The sequence below is a fragment of the Squalius cephalus genome (assembly GCF_949319135.1).
Source record: "Squalius cephalus genome assembly, chromosome: 3".
NCBI classification, from domain to species: Eukaryota; Metazoa; Chordata; class Actinopteri; order Cypriniformes; family Leuciscidae; genus Squalius; species Squalius cephalus.
The window spans coordinates 14,999,957-15,020,608 of NC_137124.1; the positions used below are offsets into that span (position 1 = coordinate 14,999,957).

The window sequence follows — 20,652 nt, forward strand, 5'->3', positions numbered from 1 at the left end:
GCTGGCTAATATATATATAATATATATGAGGCAGTATCAAAAATTGCAAAAATGACTGAATAGTCATGAAAGCACAGAATCTACTGAAAACTACAAATCAATCTGTGATGTTTTGCATCATATGCCATGTTAATGATTACATAATAGTTGCATAATTCTCAGCTTGTTGGATTTTTGTAAAGATAAAAATGATTAAAAATATATATTTTATTATTTCCAGCTGATATAAAATTGCATTGCTAAAAATAAAATATGAAAATGTTGACAGCAAAAAAACAACAAAAAAAAACAAACAAAAACGCATCTTCTACTAGAGATGATGAAACATACTGTTGTTTACTTTGAAGCCATTTAAAATGTATTACATGAATAATGTTTAAAACACATTCTATTATGGCACTTCTTTGCCATTTTGTTATTGGTTTGGTTTAGATGGAGATCTCACATTCCACCAGTTCACAAAGAATCTCTGTGTCATTCATAGATTAGACAGCTGCGTTTAGTTTCCCAAGCATACTAAGACAACATTTACACGCACGATAGTATGGTGACATTACAAAAAAAAAAAGGAAAAGCTCCTGAAGTAAAAGCCTAAAGCAAACAATACATCCTCAATGTTGAAATTCAGTGAGGCATGCTAGACTAAAGGGAAAATAAATGCCTTTTATGGAGGTAGCTGATGTTTAGAGGTCTAATCTGAGGTCCTGGTCATTATGGGGAAGAATAACAGATCGCCATGCGTGTCATTATACAGATGTGGAGCACATAGGCTCATATTGTGCATCTGGGCTTAAGTGCTCACAGGAAGAAAACTTGGGACTCTGATACAGAGGCCGTTTGTTTTTGGCTGGGTCTTTAGGTCTCACAGACTTAGTAGATGGATTTTGGGGATGGCAGTTTTAAAGGGGCAGAGGGAAGGGGGTCAAAAGGAAGTCTATGGTTAAGGCCCCCAGAGACTTACAAATCACAGAGACACAATCCAGAGGTTGCTGCAAACCAGCAATGAAGCTGTTATTTTGTGCCAGGGGAGATGAGGTGAGGGAGACTGAGGAAAAAATTGCAGATGTTGAGGCCAGGCCACTTGAACACCTCCATTCACGAAACAAACAAGTAGATTGTAATGATCTTTTTGTCTATATCCCGCTCTCTTTTGCTGTGCTACAACTACTAATTCTGTGCATATATGATATCCACAGGTGGTCTTATCCGAGCTTAAAGGGTTAGTTCACCCAGAATGAAAATTCTTCATTAATTACTCACCCTCATGTTGTTCCAAACCCGTAAGACTTTCGTTCATCTTCGGAACACAAATGAACATCTTTTTGATGAAATCTGAGAGCTTTCGGTCCCTCCATTGACAGCTACACAACTACAACTTTGACGCTTCAAAAAGTTCATAAAGAGATCGTAAATCGAATCGAATTTAGTCCAAATTTTCTGAAGAGACACGATCACTTTATATGATGAACAGATTGAATTTAGGCTTCTTTTTTTTTTTACTTACAGGTTTGGAAGGACATGAGGATGAGTAAATGATGACAATTTTCATTTTTGGGTGAACTATCTCTTTAAAGAAAATTGTATGGTTCAAGTTAACTCAAGTTAACTCAACTGACAGCATTTGTGGAATACTATCAATTACAAAGAAATGTTTTGTTTTTACTTCTCTCATTTGCTTTGAAAAAGGCTAAAATGGAGGTCACAATGAGGCACTTACAATAGAGGACATTTTTTAAAAGATTTAAAAACAGAAATGTGAATATTATATTTCTATAACTTAAATAAAGGTTTCTGTTTAAACTTGTTATTTGAGCTGCTCACCAAAAGTCACCATTTTTAATATAGTAATTTGGGTTTTAGGTGTCACATTGTCATTGCAAGCTGTAAAATTGTATATAACTTTACATATCTAAGGAAAGTGATTTTTCCACAGTGAAATTGTGTTATTTATTGCTTAGATTTTGGGTTGATACTAAACAGTGAATATTTTAATGTTACAGTTTTGGCCCCATTAACTTCCATTGTAAGTGATGCTTCAAATTTTTTGACCTGTTTTATCATTCACCAGGCATAAATCCAAAATCTTAGCTCATCTTTCCTCAAGCTGCTTGATTTGAGGCATTATTTTTGTCCATAGCACAAACAGTACGAGACAAGTTGCATGCAAAAGTTTAACAATTAGGCTTAGGCATTTAAAAAAAAACAAAAAAACCTTAGCGAGCACCAATAATAATATATGAGGTATCTTATAAATGCAGAAAAGGAAGCACAAAAGGAATCTATGCATCAAAAGACTCATAGACAGCCCGCAGTGTGCATTCAAAAACACTGCTTTGTTCAAGTTCTCTTCGTCGTGCATTTCTGTACATCTACTGTTTTAGGTTAGGCATCACTGGTTTTTCATTTATATTGGGTTGAATATATAATTCCAGATTAGTGCTAAATCCCCTTAATTTTACTTAGATTTGTGAAGCATGCAAAAGAGCCTTAGCAGCTAGGAAAATAAGACCCTATTTCAGAGTCACAAACAGCACTGAAGGCACAATCGGTTCCTTAAGCAGAATCAAGAATCCCATATTAGGTGAACATGTGTAAGAAATTGATAAAATTCATTTAGCTGGTTGGTGACCAATGCGATTATCAAACAAATCAAATGTGTGCTGCTGTATCAAGGTCTCTTGAAAAGAACAAACCTTCTGCTGATGTAGATACACAACTGCTTGTTATTTTAACAAAGGGGGCTTGGTTTCTGAAACACGCATACTCATCAAGCTTAATGTGCACATGCGCTCACACTTCTGTCTTTTGCTTTGACGTACAGGAAAAAATTGCATTTGCACAGATGCTTATACTAGGGGTGTAATGGTTCTTGGTTAAAAAAAACAAAAAACAAAAGGAACTGTACCGTACCGTTTTCCACCCACGGTTCGGCAGAATCGCCACGCACTTGCACTGCGGTTGATCTCAAATCTCATGACGCATTTATAATCTGGTTTGTTGAAAATAACAACGCGTAAAACAGTTTCACTAATGTATGTTTCTGTCGATGGATGCACATGCTGGCTCCCCAATAATACATTGCAACAGCTATAATAAAATTAAAAAAAACTTGAACAAAACTGTTACTCTTTGTAAACTTTGTTCAATGCGAGTGCAGTATGCTCGAACATGACCAGTCATTTACGCCATCATCCCTCAGGTGTCCATAGCGCGCGAGCGCAGGTGAGAACTAAACAGCACACGTTGCCATCTGTGTTTTAACTAAACTCATTTAAGCCTTGCCAATTTAAACATTCAAGAGCAAGACGTGAAAGAGAACTCGTGCATCCGATCTCAGTGTTAACTCATCCGAAGAGCAAATATATGGAGAAAAATCTGCACGTTTGATACAAAAAGAGAGAGAGAGAGGAATAGGACAAAAATAAAAGATAAAATATAAGACGGCAAATTCATGCAGTACAATAACCAATTAAACTTGACCATATAAAGCTGTGGGTTACAGAGAACGAATATTAAGACTGTTGCTGTGCCATTTATTTCATTTCATTTCAGCGCTGTCATTTCTTCCACAAGTCATTCTTTCCTGCTTTGTCTTGATCCTTCAATGAACCTAAGATCTATCTGAATTTTCCCTTAATTTTATGGTCTGTCTAACCCAATGCTCTGCAAACTTTTCAGGCCAAGTACAACCTTTGATCAAATCACCAAAGTTCAATGTCACTACTGGGTGAAAAGAAATGTCTAAGTACAATAACAATAAAAACTAGGGATGAACCGATACGATAGTAAATGTATCTAATTAGTGGAATATTAAACAAATAATAGTAAGCCTATATATACAGTGAGGAAAATAAGTATTTGAACACCCTGCTATTTTGCAAGTTCTCCCACTTGGAAATCATGGAGGGGTCTGAAATTGTCATCGTAGGTGCATGTCCACTGTGAGAGACATAATCTAAAAAAAAAAATCCAGAAATCACAATATATGATTTTTTAACTATTTATTTGTATGATACAGCTGCAAATAAGTATTTGAACACCTGTCTATCAGCTAGAATTCTGACCCTCAAAGACCTGTTAGTCTGCCTTTAAAATGTCCACCTCCACTCCATTTATTATCCTAAATTAGATGCACCTGTTTGAGGTCGTTAGCTGCATAAAGACACCTGTCCACCCCATACAATCAGTAAGAATCCAACTACTAACATGGCCAAGACCAAAGAGCTGTCCAAAGACACTAGAGATAAAATTGTACACCTCCACAAGGCTGGAAAGGGCTACGGGGAAATTGCCAAGCAGCTTGGTGAAAAAAGGTCCACTGTTGGAGCAATCATTAGAAAATGGAAGAAGCTAAACATGACTGTCAATCTCTCTCAGACTGGGGCTCCATGCAAAATCTCACCTCGTGGGGTCTCAATGATCCTAAGAAAGGTGAGAAATCAGCCCAGAACTACACGGGAGGAGCTGGTCAATGACCTGAAAAGAGCTGGGACCACCGTTTCCAAGGTTACTGTTGGTAATACACTAAGACGTCATGGTTTGAAATCATGCATGGCACGGAGGCTGTGTCTTCCAACATGACAATGGCCCGAAGCACACAGCCAGGATAACCAAGGAGTGGCTCTGTAAGAAGCATATCAAGGTTCTGGCGTGGCCTAGCCAGTCTCCAGACCTAAACCCAATAGAGAATCTTTGGAGGGAGCTCAAACTCCGTGTTTCTCAGCGACAGCCCAGAAACCTGACTGATCTAGAGAAGATCTGTGTGGAGGAGTGGGCCAAAATCCCTCCTGCAGTGTGTGCAAACCTGGTGAAAAACTACAGGAAACGTTTGACCTCTGTAATTGCAAACAAAGGCTACTGTACCAAATATTAACATTGATTTTCTCAGGTGTTCAAATACTTATTTGCAGCTGTATCATACAAATAAATAGTTAAAAAATCATACATTGTGATTTCTGGATTTTTTTTTTAAGATTATGTCTCTCACAGTGGACATGCACCTACGATGACAATTTCAGACCCCTCCATGATTTCTAAGTGGGAGAACTTGCAAAATAGCAGGGTGTTCAAATACTTATTTTCCTCACTGTAGCTGTGGTGTGTGAGCTGATAAGAGAAAAACGCGCAGTGGATTGAGCGTGCAGCGGCACAGAAGCGTAAGCATGAAAAAGCGCATCCCTTTTTCACAGACATCAGTGGAAAGTTTGTAGTTCAGGCAGATGTGTAAATGGCAAAGAAAGTAAAACGAGGCATGTGTTAGGCTACTGACGTTAACTGACGGAAGAGAGATCCCCGAATCCAGGCATTCTTAAAGGGACAGCAGCCTAATAAACCTGCTGCTGTGTTTTTTACTGTTAATCAAACTACAAAAGACAATGTAAATCACTCACTGCTATTGACTGAATTACTTTTGTAACTTTATAAAGATTCATCTATATTTAATTTATACAGTGATGCATATCATATATTACTTTATTCAAATTAACTTATTATTAATTAATTTATTAAAAGAAATTCATACAGGTTTGATACAACTTGAGGGTGAGTAAATGATGACAGAATTTTCATTTTTGTCATCATTTACTCACCCTCAAGTTGTATCAAACCTGTATGAATTTCTTTTTTCTGCTGAACACAAAAGAAGATATTTTGAAAAATGTCTGTAACCAAACATTTGATGGACCCCACTGACTTCCATAGTAGGAAAAAAAAAAATACTATGTATTTTTTTGTCATTTTAAATTTTAATACAACGAAGATGATCTGTAATGTTGTTTACTGCAAAATCTGTTGTTTAGTACAAATGCACATATTGCCTGGACCATAAAATGTGTAATATTTTTATATTATATTTAAAATGAAAAGAGGCAGGTTTGTGTTTTATATTTCGTTTTGTTATAAATAGGCAAACGTTATGTGCAGTGAATATAATCAATATGCGTTGCCTGAACCACATTTGTGTGGCTATAATGTTTAAGATTTCTTTAAATGAAAACGAAAAGAGTTCGTATGGTGTTTTAGAACATATTTCGTTGCCTAAAATATACACAGAGATAACCGGAGTAGCAGAGCGAGCTGAGTGACGCGCGCTGCGTCAGAAGGTGGGCGGGGTTAGGATTTCCCAAGATTTTCCAAGATGGCGCCGCCCATACCCCCCATAAACGGCTTCAAACCCGTTCTTCAGAAAGTCTATGGGTGACGTCACAGACGCTTTGTCCATATTTTTTACAGTCTATGAGTTTTAGACTAAATGTGAGCAGGCATTTACTCATCTCACCTGCACCAAAACAGATTCAGTATTCCTCAAAATGAATTAAAAACAGTGAAACACAAACCTGCAATAATCAATTAAGTTAAATTACACAAACATACTTTATGCATTTAATCTCACTTTATTAACCAATGTATTTGCTACTGACATTCGCTGATCCAATTCAACCATACTAATAAGCAAAAATGACTTGGAAAAAAACATTTTTTTCTTCTTGTTGTTATTGCTGAAATGTTGAAGTGTTGAACTTTATTTTCCTGTGTCCTATTCTTCTGCAATCCAGAACAGCAGCAAAGCTAAAAGGTTTGTTAAAGCTGCACCCTCTACTGTACAGACGTGAATTTGCATTTACACTTGTTGTGTGAAAAGGCCATTACATTTCCCAAAAATAGAACTTTTTTGTTATTAAAGCTACACTGTGTAATTTTTTAAGTTGATTCTTAGCAAAAAACACTTTGTTCTTTCAAATTATGTGCTCATTAATGTGTAATTACTTCTAACTAATGAAGTATTCTCGTAAGCGTCGAATCTGCCATTTAGAATTCATACGAGCGAGTCGCTCGAATGGCGGCAGCCGTGTTGCGCCTCCATCTTGAAAATACATTAGCCAAAGAGGGATATACCTGGAAATTTTTTTCAAAAAATTCGCGTTTTTACACTCAGTGGCACCGTGACGAATGCGAGAGGGAGATTACTCGCGGCTGCCGGCAGATTTGAAATAATATGGCCACCGTAGGAGTTAAAACGCCCTCGGAATGGGAGGGGCTAGAAAGTAATATTCAGTTGGTAGTCATAAACAATTTCACCGCTAGATGGGAGAAAATCCTACACAGTGTAGCTTTAAAAAAAAACAAGCAAGCCCAGCCCAGGTGAGAAAAAGTAACTCAAAAGTAACAATGCATTACTTTCCAAAAAAAGTAACCAAGTAATGCAATTAGTTTCCTTATTTAGGAAGTAACACAATACTGTAATGCATTACTTTTTAAAAGTAATTTTCCCAAACACAGATCATGTTTTAGTACTTAAATTAAATGTCGGAGTTCTTTCACTCTCTGAAAATAATAGTCTTCCTATCAGCTTCACATTTTTGCCAGCACAGCATGTTTGTGAGACTTACTTTTTTTTTATTTCAGGTAGCTCCAATAATTTTTCTCTCAGCATGCCATATTGTTTCTACAATGTAAGTGGTTAAAAGTTCAGGGAGTAAAAAGACATGCTGAGTACATAATTTAACATTCTTACCAATATTCAGACAATTTCATCCTCAATTTACAGAAAAGTTATAGACAGTGGATGATCCTAAATAACTGAGCATCTAATTGGCTCCAAATAATAATAATAATAATAATAATAATAATAATAATAATAATAATATGATATAAGAAATGTGCACACTGTCTGTGAAACTAATTTATTGTCCTTAAATTCAAAACATTCAAAAATGAGCTTGTGTAGTACATGGACTTAATAGGGTCACACCGACTCCTTAGCAAAAAAGTGGCAGAAAATTTAAACTGGTCTTAAAGCAGCAGCAATGGTTGAAGAGCTGATGGTTGTAGAGAGGTTGTAGAGCTGGAGTTGGCTCCAGTATACTCAAAAAATGAGACAAGTTCACAGGAAGTTCACCTCTGCTTTCCTTTCATATGACAACCCTTTCATGTCTGTCTCCCAGCCGCCTACAGCCTCACAGCAGCAAAAGGGATCTAATCTGCACTTCATACTGAATGTGTACATCAAACCAGCTCAATATTTAATGCTGCCGCTTTTAGCCTTTATAAAATGATATACACTCATTATCTTTGAATTATGCAAAACTTCACTCAATTAACTGAAAAAAGAAACTTATTTTGTGCTATATTGATCAACAATCAAAATGCAATGGAAAGTGGAAACCATAAAATGATAGATGCCTCATTTATTTAGCAGTTTTGTGTATTCTAATGCATCCCCATACTTCAACACTGTGTTCTTTGCAGGCATATTTTTCATACTTTGCAGGAGGGTTTTTCATTATTTTTTTGCTCTCAGACTATTGTGAATACAATTTCTTCTTTAAAAAGTAAATGCATGTCCTTTCTTAATGCACAGCTAAGACTTAAGCCACTTTATTTAATGAACAAATCTGTGTTGCATATATGCACATTATATAACAAATTACTGTGAAATGAACTGGCGGAGCCATCAACAATGCAATCTTAATTCATGTCCACCAGGTGTCAGCAGCGCTCTATGCACACTTTGATTCGTTCACCAGATTCGTCACCTCACTTCATTTTAGCTCTGGCAAAAGAAACTTACTTTCTGTGCCACAAGCTAAATGATTCATAAATCTTATTTAATCTCTATGTTTCTGCCACTCAACATCTGACCATTTAGAAGAGATGTATTCCAATAGTACCATTAAAATATTTACAGTTAGTTACTATTACATTCTCCAGGGGTAGGGCACAATAAAGGGAAAGTGAAAGACTTCCACTAAACCTCCAGAATAAGATGAGAACACAGAAGACAGATCCAATAATGATTTGTTAGAAACCGTTTGCATCATTGTTCTTCTGACCTGATCGTCCAATCTGATCAAGCAAACCTATTCAAATAATCTGGGTTCATATTCGGCTAAATTCAGATTAGTTTATTAGCATACTAGCTTATCATTTCTGCCTTATAAAGGCATACAGTGTGTTATTTGCCTGTGATTGCCTGTAATGTCATTGTGTATTCTACTTAATGATGCAGTTTTAAAGTCAGTGGTTTCACAGAAAATGGTGCTCACGTGTTTTTGATGCCATGCTTGACAAATATTTAGAATTTTTATAAAAACTTCTTGCATTTCATATAGAGACATATGCTTAAAATGTCTTTTAATCAAAAACAATTGATGTGCATCAATAAAAAATACAGCTTCTGCAGTTTAGATGTTGGTCATCAACTTAATATTCAATGTGGGTTTATTAAATAATGCATGGAGGAACATCACCCAAAGAATTTAAGTATTTAATTCAACAAACCTGATCTTGGCTCACCGTGAGGAGCAGCCAAAATTATAATTTTGGTTGTCACCGACAATGACATGCTCCAAGCTTGAGAAATGCCAACCTGTCACAGCGCACACAATCTGTGATGCTATGTTTATATTGGCAGATTCACTATTGAGCATTTCAGGCACGTAAACAAGCTGAAATAGCACTTACAGCACACTTAGCTTAACTCTCAGCTGGAATAAAACATGCATCAATCGATTGCATAACAGATTATGACAAACTCACTGCTTCACATTGGAAGTTAATTGAAAATATTGTTTCTTTCTTGTACCATTTGAAGCGTTGACAAGAGATATTAGCAGCATCTATGGCAGATGTCATCTCATCTGTCAGCACTCTGGTGTACTCAGAGGATCGAAAACATCTAACACTGCTCAAATTCATTAAGAGAAGGTTCAGCAACAATGTAGTGATTACTATTCTTGTATGATTAAAAATAATTTCGGATAAATCTGCCATAGGTAGATAATATAAATTCAAAGGTTCTGTATAACTCTGTGCCACTAGCAATTTTAAGGATTATGGATATGTATACACAGTTGTATATTGAACATTAGTAAAAAATTATTTAGTATAAAACCATATATTATATTATACATAATACGTAGGCTAATTACCTTTGTGTAAGATGAGTAGGGTGCGCTAATATTTTCAGAGTCGCTTTAACACAAATCAGAAAACTCGTGAACAGTGTTGCCAACTATTTTCAAAGGAAAATAGCTAAAGCCTGCCCAAAAAGTCATTAAATGTCACTAGATGACATCATGCATAAATTTGCATATTCGTGACATCTCCCAATCCGTGCTCACATACTGTATTTTAATATAATGTAGCTGAATGTCCAATAAAGCTGTTCTCATTTACATATTTTGTGTGTTTTTTCCCCCTTATGAATTTGTTTTACACGCCATTCTACAGACCTGTATGTATGCTTAGGCTATTTAAAAATATATATACAAACTAATATTACATATAAATATATCTCCAGAGGAGAAGTGCTTAGGGAAGTTGGCGAGTGCTTGTCTAAAAGTAGAGTTAAATGCAGCCCTTTTCTTTTATGAGTACTGTGAATTTGATTTTGTCACATTATGACCGCATCTGAAATCGCATACTCTCGAGTAGGTACTTATTTTGATTAAGTAATTACTTCACTAGGGCTGCACAATTAATTGCAATTTACATGTAATCGCACTCAAACCGATTTGGTTAATCGCGATTATGACATCACAAAGGCTGTGATTTTATTTTTTATGCACAGCTTGTCATTGATGTGCGGCTCTGTAAACGCTGCTCCATCTGAAAGCACTGTGAGTTTGAGTCACTTATAACGTGCATCTGAAAAAGCAACACGCGTTAAACATCTATCCCAACATGAGAAGCATTTATGAACCTCTTGACCAACAAAAGACAACATTTAATGACATACTTTTACTCCAAACTCACTTCATAACGACAGTTGAGCATCCTTCTGTGAGAGGATGTGGCTTCTTTCACAGAATAAGGCAATCGTCTGTTTTTAAGTCATGTTTAATTAAAGCGTTTCAATCTTCTGTTTATTCAGCTACAGCAATAGTGTGATGCCCGATAGGGATTTCCTGGAATGATGTGCATTATCATACTAGATGGAGCAGCATTCACGTGCTATGGAAAAGATGATATTTTCCACTTGTTAACTGGTTTTTTTTTATTATTTTTTTTAAATGTTTATTGGCTTTTGTTTGTACATTAAAACAATATTTAAAGACAAAAAAATGAATAAATAAATAAATAATAAATAAAGACAATAATAAGAAACACATTACAGGACATCTAGAACAAAACTAAACCATAAAAAAAAAAAAAAAAAAAATTATACATTTGATTTTGTGATTTTGGGCAAATAAACAAGATTCCATCCATTCTTCTTTAGAAATGTCTTCCTGAAGATCATTCTTCCATGCTGTTAAATAAGACAGCGAACTCTCTTTTGATCCCTCTAAAAGTATATTATAAAAGAATGAAAGATTGCCCTTGTCCCTTAAATGTTTTAACGTGTGATTTTCTATAATTGACAAAGGGGGTTCTAAATAATTTTTTATTTCAGAGTGTATAAAACTTCTTATTTGTAAATATTTGAAAAAATGTTTCTGAGGGATATCGTATTTTCTCATCAGTTGTTGGAATGACAACATTATACCTTCCTCGTATAAATCACGTATTCCTTTATACATCCAGTTTTTAAATCCCTTATCACTTCTCCCCGGCACAAAATTTGTATTACCCCCAAATTGGTGACAAACCTGACAATGTAATTGCTTCATCTAAAAACTTGTGAGCTTCATACCATACAGAAATTGTATTCCTAAGAAAAGGATTATGCGTAGTTTTTTTGAGCATTTTAATTGAAGATGAGTAAAGATACATCTGTAATGGAATTATTATTCAATTTTTTTCTATATCTATCCACGCTGGAGTATCTGTATCTATAAAGTAGTACATAGCAGAACAAAGCTGAGCAGCCCAATAGTAAAGTTTTATATTTGGTACTTTAAGCCCTCCCCGTTCGTATGGTAGATAGAGTAAGGACAGACGTAACCGAGGATGTTTATTCCATATAAATATTGTGAATGTTTTCTTGAGTATAGCAAAGAAGGTAGCTGGAAGGGGAAGTGGAATTGACTGGAAAAGGTATAAAAATTTTGGTATAATTGACATTTTTAAAATACTTATACATCCAATAGTAGAAATTGGCAAAGCATTCCATCTCTCAAGTGAGTCCATAACTTTATTTATTAATGGGTCATAATTAATTGGAATAATTTCTTTTATATTTGGGGTAATCTCCGCCATTTTGAAAAGCTCAAAGGTTATCTCATCTCGGCAACTCGTGCATCAAAATATTCTACGAGCTGCCCAGTGGAAAATACCACATGAGGGGTGTTCATGTGCATTTTCCACGTCGGGTTTTGGCATTTAGTTTTACCATAATTAGCTACTATAGCACGTGAAGGCTCCATTACTACCGATCAGCCGTGCTGCACTGACTGCGCATAAAAATGCCAAATCGCTTTCAGTTTCATTGCAATTAATTGTGCAGCCCTATTCACAATGCTAAAAAGTACGTTCTATATGTGTACAGACATACTACTTTTGTCACATACTGTTTACACTACGATTTCGGATGCAGCCCCTATATTTTAGAACATGGTGAAAAACGATGTAAACGCCCACTTTAAAAAAAAAAAAAATATATATATATATAGTAATAGTAAAAACTATAGTAATAGTATCAGAAATAAAAATGTGAACAACTATTTACATAAATACACAAATAAGAACGTTGACCGATGCTGAATTCAAATCATTAATAATATAAAAGACAAGCCCAAAAATAAATATTTTACTTGTTAGTCAATTTGCTTTTTTTCCAATTAATTACACACGAATTAAATCCTAATTTTCAATGAATGCGCTCTCAAATTTGAACTTCCTATTTAAACAGTTTTAGCCAAAGATAATTTAAAACTTTACAGCAAAATTCAACATTCTCTTTAGAATAATACCAAAGTCATTTTATTATTTATATAAATTGTCTCTGATAATACTAAATCAACTAGTCAGCATATCTTTTTTTTTTCGATGGTGCCCCACTTAAGTCCGTTGATTATTAAAAGACTATTAAGCTGCTTTGTCAGATCAAAGATCTTCAAATCTTCAAGAAACGCCAAATTGAAGAGAAAAAAGGAAATAACGTTAGTTCTTACCAGTTCAAACACCTGCGTGAGGGGAGTCCTGTTTCATCTGTCCTCGTGCAAGAAGCCTCGAGGCTCGAGGCGATCGCCATCTTGAACGCGAGGTCGTGGTCATGAATGGTGATTCCAGGCAAGTGAACGAAATCTCTAACGAGAAATCTCATCTGTGAATGACAGTCCTAAACTGAGGATAAAAATATATTTTGTTTTGCCTACGTTAGCGTTAATTCCACAAAAAATTTCCCAAAGCTTACACATAACGTTAGTCTAGGCCTCACTGGCCAAAATGGTAGCCTATTTTTCAAACGGCACTATTCAAACATATTCCACGAAATACTACATATTTTAGAGATGAAATATAATAAAACTCACCAAATACCCTATAAATATGCCAAAGGAACAGTTGCGTGTACGCTTCAATAAACTCTTCTAGCATTATTTGTTGGCCATCACCGTGTTGTCAACGTCGCTAAAAAAAAAAAAAAATGTCATGAATATCTACTTTAATTTTATTTGTCTCTTTTTTGAAATATAATAAAACTCACCAAATACCCTATAAATATGCCAAAGGAACAGTTGCGTGTACGCTTCAATAAACTCTTCTAGCATTATTTGTTGGCCATCACCGTGTTGTCAACGTCGCTCAAAAAAAAAAAAAAAAGTCATGAATATCTACTTTAATTTTATTTGTCTCTTTTTTTGTGGTCAATGTGTGTGTGTATATATATATATATATATATATATATATATATATATATATATATATATATATATATATATATATATATATATGTGTGTGTGTGTGTGTGTGTGTGTGTGTAATATATTATCTATATTATTTATATAGATCTGTGATTGTACTGTTGTTTAACAACATATTAATTGTTCAACTGACAAAAACTCCATAAAACAGTTTTGAAAGTTGTAAATTGACTTGAAAATTATGTAATCTAGGACCTTTATACAGTGCATGCCATTGTAAAGACTGTAAAGGCCAATTCATAAGAGGGATGATAACAATAACGATAAAGATTTAGTTTTAAAAGTTGCTCTAAATTTAAAAGAATAGCAGAGTCCACAAAGATAATGACACAGAGGACTGATATCCTTGGAATCACTTTCTGAGAGATTTCCCCCCTAATTAATTAACCTTATTGTAAAGTGTTACCAAAGACACCTTTCAACAATTCTTAAAAAATCGAAATTTGAACATTGATTGTACTTTTTGAACTATTAAAATAAATAATATAACAGATAATACTTCAATGAGTATTTTAATAATTCCCGCAGGTCTACCACTTATAATGCGGGAAATTCCCCCACAAACATTGATTCACTTTAGCATGTAGCCTAGATTGTATGAGTAGCCTAAATTAATCCACACAGATTATAAAATCAAATCAATAATTTTAAAACTTTCTCCAAGACGCAATTTCACAAACCGCGTGAGTGTTCAGCGGTGCTGCGTCTTCTCTCTCTCTCTGTCTCTCAAAATGGGTTGGACAAGGCAAGTGTCGAAACTACACTCTCGCGTTTAGAAGTCGGGACATGACGGAATTGTCACTTGCACAATCGAGCCAGCATTGCATCGTAACTAAAGTTGATCATTTTCACTTCTTTTTAAGTCTTATTAGTTTAAACATTCATTCAAGCTTAGAGAGTTTATGGCTTCGGGAGGGGCAGATGTGCGCGTGCGCATGTCATTCAGAACACAAGACAAAATTAGAGCGTTCTTTCAAAACAGAACATGGCAAAATAATCGTTTTTACTCGACTGTACTATTTTGGTGATCGTTGGGAGCCGAAATCGAAATTCAATTAATTGCACAGCCCTATGTGAACAGGCCTTAAGTCTATCCCTTGCAGCCTAATATTGATCCGCGTTAAATTCAATATGGCACCTAACCTGACTCAGGTCTGTTCAGTTCTGTGACCCTTTAACATGGCATTGTGTTCTTGTCAATAGACTTTCGTAATTATCTCTTTTTACCAACTAGCCAATAAAAATGCAACATGAAATGGCGTATTGATCAACGAAACACTTTGCAAAATTGGCATGCCAAGTTGTGACCGTGTTCATATTCTCCTCTTTCACTTCCTCCTCTTTTTTCCAGCACACATAAACACCAAAATTGCCAAAGTGCGATTCAACTTTTTGATTCAACTAGGCTATTTGTTTACCACTAGCGCATGTTGATGTTTTATTCTTCTATACTATCTTGCGTCGTAGACTATGATTTAATGGGTGTCATCATCGTATAGTCTACATTCATGTCGTACCCGAGTTTATTAGATCCATGTCATACAGTGTGATTTGTAATGATCTTATATGATTGCTAAAATCGCACAGTCTGTAACAGGCATACAAGATAGACTTCAGTGTCCTTCTCTTTGCACCGCAAGGTCTTTGACAATGTGAACCGCATTACTGCAAACCAGATAAAACTTTGTCGGATTTACAAAGAGGCATGCAATTACTTTTTGAATTGACATTGGTTATATTACAACTCAGACGATTCACTTTGGCCAGGCTTGATTGTCTTTTAGATTTATAGCAATGGCTAAACTACACACTCTACCTGCAATCCAAATTTCCTGTATGGGACAATAAATTTGACTTGACTTTTCTCTTTTTAGGACTGTCCTCTCATAAAGACCAATCTCTATGGGACTATGGTTTAGTGAAATGAAGAATGAATTTGTATAATTGCGAGTGACCTTCAACTTGATCTGTGGTTGGTCCTTCCCTCCAACGTATTCCATAATTTATTAGTTAACTTGTATATTTTTTGGCAGATGCGGGAATGTCTTACCAAATAATTAGAAACTAGAACAAAAAGAACAACCAATATAATAAAGCAATAGAAATCATTGTGTCCTAACTGAATTTATAGTAGATGATGGTTCTAAGTATGTTTGTCATTCAGCTTGATTTGACTCTTCTTGGCATGATAACTGATATCATAATAAGATTGGAATGATAACTGACGCTATGTTTGGGAAGGGGTCAACTTACGTTACTGTTTCAGCGCAGCTCAAATGCAATCAATAAGCCTCATTGATTTGTTTTATTGGGTTAAATGTCAAGTTGAAACCTGACCTCTGGGACTGTAATTTGTCATTTGTTTCAGGGCTCAATATAGACAGTCGGCTGTGAAAAAAATATAACAAAATGGCTCAATACATATGATTCTGATAAATGAGGACATCAATGCTTTTAAAGGTATTTTTAGATGACTTGTAACTTCTACCGTTTTTTGCATTATAGCCTATACAGTAAATGTATGTATAAATCCTGATATTAATTGATGTAAAAGTCCACAAGCATTCTAAAGAATAAGATCATGAACCAATTGAGAGAACATAACAAAGGCCCATTAAAACTGTACTCTGGATTTAATTTAATAAATTTCCACTTGAACAATAGGACTGAACAATGCACCAAATTTTTATCACAACTTTTAGTGTGCTGCAGCTAATCAAATCACATCCATTTAGAGATCTAAAAGAGTGCAGTGCAGCAACATTTCTCAAAAAAATTCTTCACATGCCCCCTTATAATGCAATTATAGTGAGATTTAGTCAATATTGCGCAATATGAATATAATGCAGTATATTGATGGTCAAAAATATTGAAATGAAGACATTTTAGGCTTGTCACCGAAAAAAAGTCCAGTATTGTCCACAGAAATGTGTTTGTATTTTATGTAAGCAGATTAAAACATATTAATCTAATTAAAACCATGCATTGGGGAATATAAATAATGCCAGTAAAAATAACCACAATTCTTAGCGAATAATCAGAATAATGGAAATTGCATGTAAACAGGATCGAAGAGGTTTGCTTGTATCGTGTAAATATCTTAAGTCCTTCCTTACTTTGATTATTGGAAATAATCACATTATTGGTGCACATTTAAATGTAGTCATTGATCAATAACTCCTTTGAGGCAAAAAAGTTGTATGTGCACAAATTTAAGATAAAGTGATTTTCAGTAGCCTATTGAAGTATTATGCAAGAAGATCTTACTTTATTCAGTGCTAGAACATTTGAAAAACCTCACCAGTAGTCCACTATACAGCTCTGTATTGTCTACGGTCAAACTATCAGTGAAATGTTAAGTGCACATGGGTTCCCTGCATGCATTGAATTAATTGTGTGATTACTGTTATACGATTATTGTTTTGCTGTCTGCTGACTTTATTTAAACTTTTGTTTAAATATAGCTTATTATTTATAGTTATTTCTTATCACGATGTCAAGATCTCATCTTTTTCTATTTGTTGATTGTCACCGTTCTGAGGTTTGTGTCAATTGCTGACTAACTATAACCCAGATATCTTTGTGAGATGATTTCTTCTTCAGTGTCCTAAAAACTACAGTTGTGGTCAATTGTTTGCACCCCTGGTAAATATGATCAAAGTTGGCTGTAAAAATAAATCTGCATTGTTTATCTTTTTAATCTTTCATTCAAAAAAAAATTTTTTTCAAACATTTTTTAAAATACCAGCATTTTTAAATGTTGGTATTTGCTAGAATCCAGAATACCATGTATCTGAACAAGATGTCCAGGACCTCCAGCAAAAAATAGGCCCACAAAATTAAAGATCCAGCAGTATATTTAACCGTGGCATTGGGTATTTTTTTTATCCCTGCTTGCACCAAACCCATCCAGTGTTTTTTTTTTTTTTCCATCTGACCACAGAACCAGGTCTGTTTGAAGTTCTGTTTGAATTTTTCTTGAAACCCTCCCAAACAACATGTGGTGATGTATGGGTTGTTTGATATTTTTTTTATTATTATTATATATTTTTTTATGCTTTCTGACCCCAAGACTCAACTCAGTTCTCCATATGTGATCCTGGAGAGTCTTTGGCCACTCAAACTTTCCTCCTTGCTGTGCATTTAAACAATACAGACACACGTCCTCTTCCAGGCAGATTTGTGACATCGTTTGTTGATTTTGGAATGTCTTAATTATTGCCCTGATGGTGGAAATGGGAATTTTCAATGCTTTAGCTATTTTCTTACAGCCGCTTTCTATTTTGTGATGCTCAAGAATATTTTGCTGCACATCAGAACTATATTCTTTGGTTTTACTCATTGTGATGGATGATTAACGCAATTTGGCCTTTGTGTTTCCTCATATTTAAACTCCTATGAAACAAGAAGTCATAGCTGGACAATTTCATGTTGCTAGTCACCCTGCTGTGCTACTGTGCTAAAAAATAATTAATATAAATTATATAATTAAATATTAATGGACATATACTTCAGAGATATTTTACTCATAAAATATTCTAGGGTTGCCAATAATTGTGGCCAACGTGTTTTGTAGAAAAACATTTATTTCATTATGGCATTTTTTTTTCACTCTCTTACTTCAATGAAAGGTTTGATTTTTGCAAATTGTTTGAATAAAAGGATAAACAATGCATATTTATTTTTACAGCCATCTTTGATTACATTTGCCAGGGTGCAAATAATTCTCACCACAACTGTATATGGCTACCAAAATGACATTGTGTTACTAATTGAACATTAACAAGAAATCTGTGTAGCTTCCTCAAATGTAGGCTATTGCCTGAATGAGGCATTTTGCATTTGGTGAACAAGCAAATTAAAATTGACAAAAAAAAAAGTCGCATTACTTAGGACAATATTTATTCATCATGTTTCCTTGAATTTTCGCTTTTTTTCTCAAGAATTCCATTTTACCATACTTTTTATATTTTACAAATTGCTGTGTTTTGAACTTTAAAGAACATAGTCATAAACTGTTCCCTACAATTATTACTATTGTATACAATTTTATTTACATATCTTTATTTAAATTGTACTGTCTGTGTACTTTTGTTGTCTCTTTGCACTGGAAGCTGCTTTTGTCACCAAAACAAATTCCTTGTGTGTGCAAGCATACTTGGCAATAAATCTCTTAAAAATAGCACTTTAGAACTGAAGCCCTGTAGAACACTTAGAACACTTTGGTGTTCTACATGGGCCGAGTGCTTTTTCCTGGAATAGGCCTTTTTTCCTGATGTGCCCTGTAAAAGTCTAAATTAGACTTCTGCTTATGGAAAAGTGAAAGCGTTGAGCTAGAGTTACATATGGCACATTATCATATTGAGCTGCTATGGCCTTTTTTCTTTCACAATTGGGGACGTTTATTTTCCTTGTACGTGACGATGTTAATTTCAGTGCACTCTAAGGCCTCTTTATAAGGAAAACTGGAAATCCGCCCATGTGCGCCTACTTAAAATTCATTGTGCATTTTTAGGGTATATTATCTGCCAGTTTATTACCGCTCAGACAAAACTCCAGAGTAAATTAAAGTGATCGATCACAGAACAGAACACTAACTATTGTCAAGAGAAAAATTTAAAATCTAGTATGTGTTCGGGTTTCCTGGGAGACCTTGGAAATTTAATTTAAAATAGGCTGTTTAAAGGAATAGGAGCATTTGTGTTGGTGTGCAATTAAAAAAAATGGCATATTTAGATGTATCACGCAAAGTTTGGCTTAATTTTATTTGTCTCTTGATTGCGATGTTGCTACTTGGTTAAACACGACCACAAATGAGATTTAAGAGCTACTGCAGAGGGGAATGTTATGACTGAATACCCAGCTAACAAGAACATTTTGCTAAGGATTTGTTATTTCTGAATGTTCCAAATGTCAAGTTAAAAAAAAAAATAATAATTTCCCTGTTTTTTTTTTTTTTTTTAAGTTAAGGGAACATTTAATTTAATCATTTTACAAACATTATGGAAATGTACTTTTGAATGTTCTCTGAACATTCTGAAACAATTAGTTATTATATATATATATATATATATATATATATATATATATATATATATAATAACTAATTATATATATTATATAAACATATAATTATATATATATATAAACATTAGATGAACGTCCAACTAAAATGTTCCATGAAAAATGTATAAGTAATATTTTTGTGCTGTAATGTTTTGTGAACAATAATAAAGACCAGGTAACTCTGAACGAATGTTCGATTAACAATAATGGAAGAGTATTTGAGAGACTTTGAGAGAACCTTGCTACAACGTTAGCTTAAGTTCTGAGAATGTTCCCTGTTAGCTGGGTAATGACTTAAACATATGAAAGTCTTAAAAAATACACAATGGAATTGTACAGTATGTCATCAGAATATTGCACACAAGCAGTATAAACTAGTAACAGGTAGTAAACTAGTAAAAATTGTCATTTTAGGCTGCTTGTTTTGAGTGAATAATGAATAAAAATATTTAAATTTTAAAACATACAAAATGTTATTGTATGGCATCAGAATATAACACACAATTACTGTGATGATCATTTTATGCTGCTTGCTTTAGTTCCATTTGGAGCTCAGCTTTATCATTCACTTCGTCATTGTATGACGAGTAGAAGCTCAGACTTTTTGCTTTTGTGTTTCATCATAGATTAAAGAACAACATTGTTGTGAGTAAACGAGAATAAATCAATTTAATATTTGGCTGTTTAAATTTTTATATATATATATATAGAGAGAGAGAGAGGTCTCAGAATAGTGTTTATATCTATTCTCTTGTTTAAATCACTTTGCACAGAAGCATAA

General features: G+C 34.4%; 1 long non-coding RNA gene across 1 annotated transcript in view; it reads right to left on the reverse strand.

The window, feature by feature from the left end:
* The window catches only part of LOC307155694, a 167,404-nt gene extending 153,901 nt beyond the window's left edge, over positions 1 to 13,503 (reverse strand). The window contains exons 1-2 of the long non-coding RNA XR_013820554.1: positions 13,416 to 13,503; positions 13,056 to 13,227 (exon numbers count right to left, since the gene is read on the reverse strand). This is a non-coding gene — a long non-coding RNA (uncharacterized lncRNA). The remainder of the gene's footprint in view (positions 1 to 13,055; positions 13,228 to 13,415) is intronic.
* Between the last annotated feature and the right edge of the window lie 7,149 nt (positions 13,504 to 20,652).